This window comes from Leopardus geoffroyi, chromosome C1 (assembly GCF_018350155.1).
Source record: "Leopardus geoffroyi isolate Oge1 chromosome C1, O.geoffroyi_Oge1_pat1.0, whole genome shotgun sequence".
Classification (NCBI taxonomy): domain Eukaryota; kingdom Metazoa; phylum Chordata; class Mammalia; order Carnivora; family Felidae; genus Leopardus; species Leopardus geoffroyi.
The window spans coordinates 6,671,758-6,683,023 of NC_059328.1; the positions used below are offsets into that span (position 1 = coordinate 6,671,758).

The following is an 11,266-nucleotide window of genomic DNA, read 5'->3' on the forward strand; positions in this document are numbered from 1 at the left end:
TTTGTCTCCCGGGACGGCCCATGACAAAGTGCCACAACCCGGGCGAGGAAAACAACATACATCAGTTCTCCAGGTCCAGGAGGCCACAAGTCAGAAGTCAAGGTGCCGGCAGGCCCACGGTCCCTCCAAAGGCTCCGGGGGAGAATTCTTCCTGGCCGCCCCCAGCTCCTGGAAGCTCCAGGTATCCCGTGGCTTTTGGCCACATGACTCCACTCTCCGCTTTGCTTCCGGGTGGCCCTCTGTTCACGTCTCTCTGCGTGGCCTCTCGTCTTCTTACAAGGACACCAGTAGGCAGATTCAGGGTCCACCCTCAGGCCCGGGTGATGTCAGCACGAGATCCTTAACCGATCACATCTGCAGAGGCCCGACTTCCCAGTAAGGTCCCAGGGGTGGAGGCCAATTTGCGGATCCCCTTTTTTACCGATGAGGAAACGGAACGGGCAAAGTGGTTGTTCTTCAGTCCGTCCCATTCCACGTGGTGCCACGACCCACCCCGCTGTGTCCGCTGACACCCGGACACATCCAAGCAGGAGGGGAGCCACGTGGGAAATCTCAGCTCCCGGGAGCAAAGCACGGTCCCACACGCCAATCATTCTCCAGCTTCAGTTGCGGGCGAATCCCCGAAAGGAGCTTGTAAAATCCTTCGCGGGTTCTGACCCAGTTGGCTGGCGGGGAGGGGAGAGCCACACCGTAAACAAGGCCCCAAACCGCGTGTGACTCGGCACAGGCAGGTACCGACGGGTCCGACACCGCGTCCTGAGAATCCCAGACGCGTCCGTTGAGACCAGACCCCGGACTGGAGATCAGCCCGTCTCCGGCTCAAGGTAGGAGCAGAGAGAGCACAGCTCAGCCGGGGAGACTCGTCCCCCGTCCACGCCAGGCGAGCCCCGCTGGGGCCCCGCGGGGACCAGGAGCCCTCAGCCCGCGGCAGGCAGCTTGCGCTGAGCAACCCAAGGTCAGCTTTGGATTCAAACTCCCGTTCCTGAAGGAGCCAAGGCAGGCTCGTTCTGGGAGAGCCCCAAGGCAGCTCTGGGCTCTGCCCAAACCCCAGCACGGGGGATGCGGAAAGGCCCAGAGAGGGAGCCAAAACCCTCTTTCCCCTTTACCATTCCAGCGCAAAGAGCTTTTCCCCAGGCCCAGCCCGTTCCCGTGCTGGCGTCACCTGCGCCTCCTCGGTGCCAAGCGACCGTGGAGACCCAGCGCTCGCTCTCCCTGCCAGCGGGGGTCCCGGCCACGCGCCCCATGCAGCGCAGCTCCGTCCCACGGCCCAGAGCCCCGAGCAAAACAGGTACAGCTGGTGAACAAGACGTCCTTGGCATCTCACCCGGGCCTCCTTTTCCAGGTCCCATGAAAATACATGAGCTCAGCTTCTGGACCAGTGGCCCAGGTTTCCGCGGGGCCCCTGCCGCGGGCAGTGGCCCTGCGGGCGACTGTGCCTAGAATTACCTCTGACTTACAATCTGCTTGCAGGCCCCAAACTCTCTGAGGTTTAAGAAGGGAGAAAGCAGGGGGCACCTGGGTGGCTGAGTCGGTTAAATCTATGACTTTGGCTCACATCGTGATCTCACAGTTCCTGAGTTCGAGCCCCCCCATCGGGCTCTGTGCTAACAGCTCAGAGCCTGGAGCCTGCTTGGGATTCTGTGTCTCCCTCGCTCTCTGCCCCTCCCCTGCTAGTGCGCGCTCTCTCTCTCTCTCTCAAAAATAAATAAACGTTAAAAAAAATTTTTTTAAGGGAGCAAGCAGGAGTAAAGGGAAGAAAAGGAGTCTCACCAGCAAGCAGGCCCTGTGGAATGAGGGCGCCTCCTAGGATCCCTGCGGATGGACATCTGCTGTGTTTTTATTTCGTATTAAGGTGAGATTCACATAACATAAAATGAACCATTGTAAAGGGAAGAATTCAGTGGCATTTCGCAGAGTGTTTATTCACCCTGTGGTGCAACGATCACCTCTACGTACTTCCCACTCGTCCCCCGCAAAAGGAAACCCCATACCGGGGCGCCTGGGGGGCGCAGTCGGTTAAGCGTCCGACTTCAGCCAGGTCACGATCTCGCGGTCCGTGAGTTCGAGCCCCGCGTCGGGCTCTGGGCTGATGGCTCGGAGCCTGGAGCCTGTTTCCGATTCTGTGTCTCCCTCTCTCTCTGCCCCTCCCCCGTTCATGCTCTGTCTCTCTCTGTCCCCAAAATAAATAAACGTTGAAAAAAAAAAAATTAAAAAAAAAAAAAAAAAAAAGGAAACCCCTTACCATGAAACGTTCCTCCCCACCTCCCTCCTTCCCAGCCCCTGGCATCCACCAATCTTCATTCCGTCTCTACGGACTCACCTCTTCCGGACACTTCCTATAAGCGGAACCATACAGTATGTGACTGGACGTCTGTTATTTTCACCGGCCGGCCCCTCAATTCCCTGTTCCTGATCGGAGCGCGGGTCTTTCACTTTGGGGACGGCATCGCACCCCACGCCCCTCAATCCGCGCGGCCGCCCCCACCCACCGCCCGCAGGTGGCACGTGACCCAAGCTTCGCAAATCGGGCGCCGTGATTGGCTCAGGGATGGGCTCGTGACTCACTTCCAGCCAATGAGAGCAGCCGCAGGACTTACCCTGGAGCAGGCGTCCGGGCCGGGTGCCAGGAATGGCCCCGGGGCCCTCTGTTGCCGCTGGGCGGGGAGTGCCCACCTGAGAATGGAGCCCACACGGAGGGAGGCGGAGTTCTTGCCGACATGGGCTGTGCACCCGGATTCAGCTCTTCCTGAAGGCAGAGCTGTCCCCAGACGCCGCAGGTTTGAAAGCCGATAACTACCTTTTGGGCTCAAGGTAGTTGAAACTCGGTTTCCGTGACATGGAACCCACACAGTCCCCGTGGCAGACGTGAGTCTGTTTCACTCTCCTGTCTTTGCACCTCCCCATCCCTTATGGAATAGACACAACTCCTTAGCAAGGAGCCTGAGGCCATCCTGATCAGCCCCTTGCTGCCCTCCTTTATCCTTTGTACGGCCCAGCTCTCATTTAATATGCCAGCCACACAATTCACACACACACACACACACACACGCACGCGTGCACACGCATACTTTCTCCAGCCTTTGGGTACACACCTTCCTGCTTTCTTTGCCCAGAATGCTCTCATCACCCCCAGCCTGACCCCCCCCCCCCCAATGCTTACTCATCCTTTATCACACGGTTCAGGCATCACCTCCTCCAGAAAGCCTCCCCTGACTAATTGCCCCACCTCTCCTCCAGCTGGAAGCCACATCCGGGGCTCCCCACAGCCCTGTGTATGGCTCAGTCCCAGCACCGGCCTGTGCGGTGTTTTTAATGACCTGTCCATGCCTCCTCTCCGCCCAACACGGTCAAACGGGGGTCCTTTCAAGCCACATCTGTGCCCGGCTCACTGCTGACCAGCTCAATGCTTGGGCCACAGCAAGGCCTCAATGCACGTCTGCTGAATAAATGAATGAACCAAATGTCTTGGGACACACTGTCGGAGGAGGTCATCCGTCCGTCGTCCCCCCTTCCTCACCGGGTGGTTCTGATTTGCAGAGAAGCCGGGGCAGTGGGGTCAGGCCTCTGCCTGCCTCTTGCCAGCTGGCCCCATGAGCTTTGATTCAGTGTCTGGGCCTCCGTGAGCAGAGAGGAGCTCAGAAGGTGACGCTGGCAGAGATAGGACCAGAAGCCTCCTTGGCTCATTCTTCTTTATTTCTGAGGCTCCCAGAAGGGACCGTCCCCCCTGGATGCCATTGAAGGTGTGAACAGCGGCGTGGGCCCAAGCTGGATGCCTCAGGGCTGCCTGGGAAGCGGCTAGCCAGGGAGCCCAGGAGCCAGAGGGTGAAGACTCATCGATGCCTCGACCCGAGTTGTAGGCGAGATTAGTTACGACTCTGGGGACAATCCCCTTCCTCTGCCAGTCCTTCCATTTCCTGGCGAGGGAGCAGAAGTTGTCTCTCTGGACACGTCCTGCCTCCATGCCTCCGGCACCTGTACTTCCTGTCCTGCCACGTGCTGCCTCTGGCACCACTCAGAGACCCCGCAAGGGCCCAGCCAGACTCCCCCCCCCCCCGCCCCCACCCCGCAGAAGAGTGCCAGGCCCACCTCTGAAAGTTTTTTGGTGGCAGGGTTACCGTGCTTCTCACGGATTCCTTTTTTCGGGAATAGTCTATGACTTTGGGGGGAAGGGTGGCGTTTCATTCGTTCGTTTCTCCGCCAGCATTCATCCAGAGCCTTCCACGAGCCAGGCTCTGTGCTAGGTGATGTGTAGGGCACAAACACGGAGGCCGTTTCCACCCTGGAGCCACAACACTGAGTGAGAAACGGGCGCCTGGGTGGCTCAGTCAGTTAGGCATCCGACGCTCAGTTTGGGCTCAGGTCACCATCTCACGGTTTCCTGGGTTGGAGTCCCGCGTCGGGCCCCGTGCCGACAGTGCAGAATCTGCTTGGGATTCTCTCTCTCTCTCCCTCTCCCTCTCTATTCCTTCCCCACTCTCTCTGTCTCTCTCAACATAAGTAAATAAACTTAAAAACAAAAAGAATAAAAGAAAGAAAGAAAGAGAGAAAGAAAGAAGAAAGAAAGAAAGAAAGAAAGAAAGAAAGAGAGAAAGAAAGAAAAGAAAACAAGATTTTCCACCTGCCCTTAAGTGAACAGTTTGCTCCTAAAGGGAAAAACAAAGCAACAAAACCTGATTCCAGGTAAAGGGAGATTTCGCTCCACCGGTGAGAGAGAATGTGCTCCCGAGAAGGGCACGCTGAAGGTGTGGTTCCTTCCCAGCCTGGAGCCCCGGTGACGTCATAAACACCAGACCAGAGGGAATGTTCCAAGTGGCCCCCCATGGCCTGCATCACCTCTCCCAGAGGATTTGTGAGGGAGCCTCACAGGGCAGGGCCTGGTCTCGGAGGTCACTGGCTCCCTCGTGACAGCTGACCCTGCTCCAGGGAAGAGGAACTGGAGAAATTCTAGAAGCAGGAGAGGATCACCTTCCCAAGGGCCTCTGCCCTCAGAGGCCACCTCTGGAGCCGGACAGCCCAGCAGGCTGGAATCCTGATTTCTGTCTTGTTCTCCGCTATGTCTCTCTGAAACACCAGATCACAAAGCCCCACGATTTCCCCGTAAAGTTTAAGTTTGCAGGCCACGCGGCATCCGTGGCCACCGCTCCACTCTGCCACGGCACAGCCACGGCAGCCTTGTTCGCTGTGGAAGGAATGGCCACGGCCGTGTCTGAACAACAGGCTTTCTTTATGGACGCTGAACTTTGAATTTCCTGTCATTTTCAGATGTCACAAAACATTATTCCACCGCTGATTGTCCTTCCCCAACCATTTAAAAACGTGGAAACCATACCTAAGCTGTAGGTGTTGCAAAACAGACGGCGGTCGGGATCTGGCCTCACAGGCTGCGATCGGCTGACCTGGGGACCACAACCCCTGGGATCAGACGCAAACACGGGGCTCCTGACACCGCCGATCAGGGTCCCCTGGCCCCCTCATGGACCCCATCTGACGTCTGTACTTCTCCGTTCGCGCTGCTCTTGTGGCTTCTTCTGGAACATTCTTCCTCCCTTTCCAAAACTTGATTGTTCTTTTGCTTTGTTGTTTTTATTGTTTAAGTTTATTTATTTTGAAAGAGAAAGCATGAGTCGGGGAGGGGCAGAGGGAGAGAGAGAATCCCAAGCTGGCTCTATGCTGTCAGCACAGAGCCCAGCGTGGGTCTCGAACTCCCGAACCACGAGATCACGACCTGAGCCAAAGGCAAGAGGCAGACCCTTAACCGACCGAGCCACCTGGGTGCCCCTCCAACACTTGTTAAGTCTCACTTCAGGGGTTCCACTTCTGGGGAACCTCTCCTGATATCAAGTCAGGTTAGGGTACTCTTCTGTTTGCAGATCAGGCCTCAAAACTAGGCCCTTAGTGAGCTTGTTCCTCGGTCTCTGTCATCAGCCTATAAGGTCCCCAGCACCGGGTCTGGGCCTTTCGTCCCCTGTCCCGGCACCTCTGCGGCACATGGAACAGAATATGTGCTCAGTAAATGCTTGTTGGACTGATTTATCCCCCCATCCCCCGACCTCCCTCCCCCTCCTCTCCCCCCCCCTCCTCCCCCCTCCTCTCCCTCCCCTCCTCCTTCCCTTTCCCCCTCCTCCTCCTCTCCCAGCCTCTAAGGTTGGTGGCCCTGAGGGCTCAGGCTCAGAAAGTCTCCTTTTCTCCACTCACCCTCTCATCTTATGTGACCTCACCCTACAATAGGGCCACCTACGCGGTGACAAGCCCCAAACGTGTATCACTCCCGACTTTTCCCATGGACCCCAGACCCGGACATCCTGCTCCCCACTCATGTCTGCCTGGCTGTGGGGTGGCCATCCTGAGCATTCCACGCCGCACACCTGTCCCTCTCACGCTTCCCCATCTCGGTCAACGGCAGCACCAATTCTCCGGGTGCTGAGGCCGAAACCACCCCCCCACCCCCGAGTCTTCTCTTCCCCTCACAGCCCCGGTCGGACCATCAGAAACCCCAGCCGGCTCTATCTCAAATACAGGCAGCACCTTCATGCCCCCACTGGTCCCAGCCACCAGCCTGCCGCCTGGATAAGTGCAGGGGCCTCTAATGGCCCCCTAGCTCCCGGGCCCTGCTTGTCCCCCACCTCTCTTCACACGGTGGCCAGGGGGGCCTGTTGCCACAGAAGCTCAAACCCTCTGGTGGTTCCCATCTCATGGGGCTGCTCTGAGTGTGTGCCAGGCACTATTGCTGCTCATTACCCCTCACCACAGTCCTCAGGTGGGACCCGAGAAACAAAGGCACAGAGAGGTTAGGAAGCTTTCCCGGGGTCACACAGCAGTGATAAAGCTCCATTCCTTAAGATGGCCTTCCTGATCACACCCCTCCCTCCCTGGCATCCGCTCCTCCCTTAGCCCCAGCCACACTAGTCCCCTCCTTGTTCCTTTCTTTCTTTTAAATTTTATTTAGTTTTGGATACGCAATGCAGGCATCAGCCCAGGATTTAAGATGTACACAAGGGAAATACGGTAAGCCTCTCTCCAACCCCTGTCCTCAGCCACTCATTCCTCCCCGAAGCAGACTTCTAGAGCTCATTTTAAAATAGGCAGGGGGCCCGGGTGGCCCAGTCAGTCAAGCATCCGCCTCTTGGTTTCTGCTCAGGTCAGGATGTCACATGAGATTGAGCCCCATGTCGGGCTCTGTGCTCACAGCACGGAGCCTGCTTAGGATTCTCTCTCTCCCTCTCTCTCTCTCTCTCTCTCTCTCTCTCATTGCACCTCTCCTGCTCTCTTTCAAAATAAATAAATAAACATTAAAAAAAATTTTTTTTAATAAAATAAGGGGCACCTCGGCTGCTCAGTCAGTTAAGGGTCCGACTCCGGCTCAAGTCATGATCTCACAGTTTGTGAATTCGAGCCCCACATCGAGTTCCGTGCTGACAGCTCAGAGCCTGGAGCCTGCTTCGGATTCTGTGTCCCCCTCTCTCTCTGTCCCTCCCCAACTTATGCTCTGTCTCTCTCTCTCTCTCTCTCTCTCTCTCTGTCTCTCTCAAAAACTAAATAAACATTTTTTTTAAATAATAAAATAAATAAAATAAAATAGACGAGTAAATGCACAGCTACAGCAAGCTTAGAATGCACCGTGCTGCATTTTGCTTTGCTGAGCATATTCCTGGATTTTTGCCCCCCTCCTTGCTTCTCAAACACATCAAACACACACTGTACCCCAGGCCCTTTGCAAACTGTTCCCCGGCTAGAGAGTGCTCCTCCTGGCTGTGCACACCCCCTCCCTCGCTTTCTCTGTCTCAGTTCAGAGGTCACCTTTCCAGAGAACCACCCTGGCGCCTAGGTCCTGGCTTTTTCTTTCTCAAGGGTCCTCTTACCTCCCGCTCAGGGGCCCGTGTGTCCTCAGGGCCTAGGCCAGTGCTTGGCCCGGAGTAGGGAGGGGCTCAGTAAACACTGGGGAAGGGGTGGTCACTCCCAACAGGACAGATCCGAGGACTTGGATCTTGGAAAATGCTCACTACCTGTATAAATGAAGGAAGGGAGGAACAAGCGAGCAATTGCATGAATGGTTAAGTATCAACCCTACCGCCAAGAGCCGTGGTTCTCGCCCTGGCTGTGCCGAGTCCCCGGGGAGCTTCGGAAAACAAGGGGGCCTGGACCCCACCCCGGACCAATTGAAACAGAATCTGTAGGGAGTGAAGCCCGCCCGAGCATCCTTGGGTTTTTGCAAATCTCTGCCTCCCACCCCACCCTGGGATTTGCATGCACAGAAAGGGTCCAGAAGAGCTGGCTGAAGACCCACCATCCCGGGGGGCCCCCATCCAGGAGATAAAAGGAGTTGCCTCTGTTTCGGTCCTTCCAGTCTCGCGTGCCGGGCCGCGCAGGTAGCCACCAGGAGGGGGGCAGAGGAGGCCTGGCGCCGTGTGGCTTTGACACTGCGTCAGTCCTGTCTTCCCAGGAATGGAAGGCGCGGGGCCCAACCCCTCGCCACTCACGGTGTGGCCCACCGGCCTGTCACGTTGGATCACCTCGAGGCCCGTGGGAAAAGTGGCGTCTCAGGCCCCGTTAAAGTCTGCACCGTATCCGGCGGCTCCTGGCACATCCCGGCCCCCCGCAGCGCTGCCCCGGCACGCGTCACAGGCACGGGGTCATCCCACCAGGGCCTGGTGTCCCACACGCCCCGTCCCAGGGCGCTGGCTGCCCCGGAAGGGCCTCACTTTCCTCACGAGCAAATAAGGGGACCAGAGAAGATGATCCAAATGTTTCTGCTCCAACGAGTGGCACCGGGTAGACCGAGGCAGCAACAGGCATGGAAACGATGAGACTTCGTGACCCCACGGGCCGGGACCAGAGAAGTCAAGGACACCGGCCCAGAAAGAACCAGCAAGTGTCTGCTCCGCTCGGACCAGAGGCCGGAAGCCCACTGGTTGGTAGCCAGTATGCGGGGAGCACCCCCTCCCGCCATCGGGCAGCCTCATCCACCCTTGGCTCCCTCGGCCTACCCCGCCCAGTGCCCGGCTGTCCAGAGCTCTCCTCCGAGCCCATCCGCAGCCCCAGGAGCCAGGCTGCAAACCCACCTCGGCATTTCCCGACAAACCCAGGAGAGAGGCAGGGAGGGGGAGCTCGCGGAGGGCAGGGAGGTGGTGGCCGCTCCCTGCAGACCACTTCCTACGACTTTGATCTTGTAAAAAATCAAGCCCAGGGAACATGTCTGTGGCCCCCGGGATGCTTTCCTCAAGCTCCACGAGGAAGCTGCCTCGTGTCACGATCTCTCTGTTTCTGCCTCAAGCGCCGGCAACCTGAAGAGCAAAGTGTGGGTCTCAGGGGGTCCCCTGGAGCCCTGGGCCCGTCCCCGCCACCCCACTGGTCATTCCGGCAGCCCAGGACCCCTGCAAGAGTCAACAGAGCATCCTCCACACGCTAGGTCCCACCAGAGGGCTCTGCCGTGTTATTTCTTCTGAAACAACCATCCTAGAAGATTCACGACCGCCATCACAGGGAAGAGAAGGTTTGGGCTGGTTCAGGTAACCAAACACAGCCATACAGTCAGGAAGTAGGGCTGGGATTTGAACCCAAGACCTTTACCTTTTCCCCGGAAGCCGCAATTTCTCGATGCTCGCGTCTGATCGTCACAGGACCCAAGGGGGCCGGTCCTTCTGGTAACAAGGGAATTATATTCCACCCACAGCTGCCTCCAACTGGAAGGACAGCATTGCTGTTGACAGCGGTCAGGAAGTTCTACGGGAGGAGCAGGCTCAGACGGGAAGGCGACAGTGGTTTTGCAGAAATTAAGGTTGAGCTCCCGACTGGGCATCCCAGCAAGGCTGCGGGACCGGTGGACGTGGGGGTCTGGAGTCAGTGGATGGTTCAGGCTGGACTGATGGCTGGGTGGCACGTGGGGGTGACCAGAGGAGAAGGGGTCCAAGAACCAGGCCCTTCGGCCTTTCCTGACCCCTGCCACCGCTGATCTATTCTCTGTCCCCAGGGACTCGCATGACCAGCACATTTCATATCAGTGGAATCGTACAACACGGGGCCTTTTGTGCCTAGCTTTCTCACATTACGTAGTGTTTTCAAGGTTCATTCATGTATCGGGACCTCATTCCTTTTTATGACTGAATAATAAATAGTCCATTGTATGGTTGGGCCACATTTTGTTATCTATTCCTTTGTCGATGGACCTGGGGTTTTTTCCACTCTTCGCCTATCACGAATAACGCTTCTACGAATATTTGTGTGCAAGCTTTAGCACCGACATTTGGTTTCAGTTTTCTTGCGTGTATACCTAGAAGTACAATCACTGGGTCATATGGAGACTCTGTGTTTAACTTCTTGAGGAACCGGCAGGCTGTTTCCCACAGTGGCCGCACCATTTTACAATCCCCCAGCCGGGTGTGAGGGTGGTCGGGACTTTCTGAACTGTACCGGCTCATTGCCCTGATCTAATCCCTTTCGCGTGCACGCGTGTGTGGGGGTTGGGGGGGATCCACTTCAACAAACCCTAACTCTTTAGACTCGAACTTCGGAGAAGCCGGTCTCATTGAGCCGGCTACGGATTATCATGGCCGCCTGCAAGCTCTGCCAGCTCATGATCCGCCATGATCTGGATCAAGTTCACTGAGAGAAGGGGCAGGAGGCCCCAGGAGCCCCCATAATGCTCTCATTTCCAGGGTGGGGAAAAAAAAAAAAAAAAAAAAAAAGCCTGCTTGCTCATCAAAACCACAAGGGAATGTCCAGAATAGAGAAATCTAGAGACACAAAGTAGATCAGTGGTTACGCAGGACTGGCGGCAGGGCATAGGGGGATAGACAGGGGGATCTAAAGGCTACACGGCTTCCTTTTTAGGTGATAAAAACTTCTCACGTTGACGGAGGTGACAGTTTCATGTATTTGCATACACTAAAAACAATCGAAGCGCACACTTTAAATGGGTGATTTGTATGACCTGTGAATTATAGCCCCAAAATAATCGTTCAAAAAAAATAAAATAAAATAAAACCCACACACAAGGGAGAATGGAAAAACTCTGGGGCAGAAGCCGAAGAAATAAAGTTCTCCGGAGGGACCCCGGGCTAAGAAAACAGTAGGAAAGCCCGGTTTTCAAGTCCAGGTTTGCAGTGCGTGCCTGCAGTCTCGGCCTTGGCCTTGACCTCGTGCACATCTCTTAGGTTTGTGCCTCAACTTTCACCTCCTGGAGGAGTCAGAAACCTCCGCAGATCTCAGAGAGGGTGGGGGAAAGGAAGACAGAAAGGAGGGCGGGAAGGACGGGGCGGCGCCTGGGTGG

At 56.5% G+C, this 11,266-nt stretch overlaps 1 long non-coding RNA gene across 2 annotated transcripts; it reads right to left on the bottom strand.

The window, feature by feature from the left end:
- Positions 1-3,677: 3,677 nt before the first annotated feature.
- On the bottom strand, positions 3,678-4,748 carry LOC123597161. Of its 2 annotated transcripts, none has more exons than XR_006712002.1 (3): positions 4,671-4,748; positions 4,087-4,156; positions 3,678-3,914 (listed from the first exon to the last, which is right to left on the bottom strand). It is a non-coding gene; the product is annotated as an uncharacterized LOC123597161 (long non-coding RNA). The 2 variants fall into 2 exon arrangements; XR_006712003.1 differs by having other exon boundaries at positions 4,619-4,742.
- Positions 4,749-11,266: the final 6,518 nt, after the last annotated feature.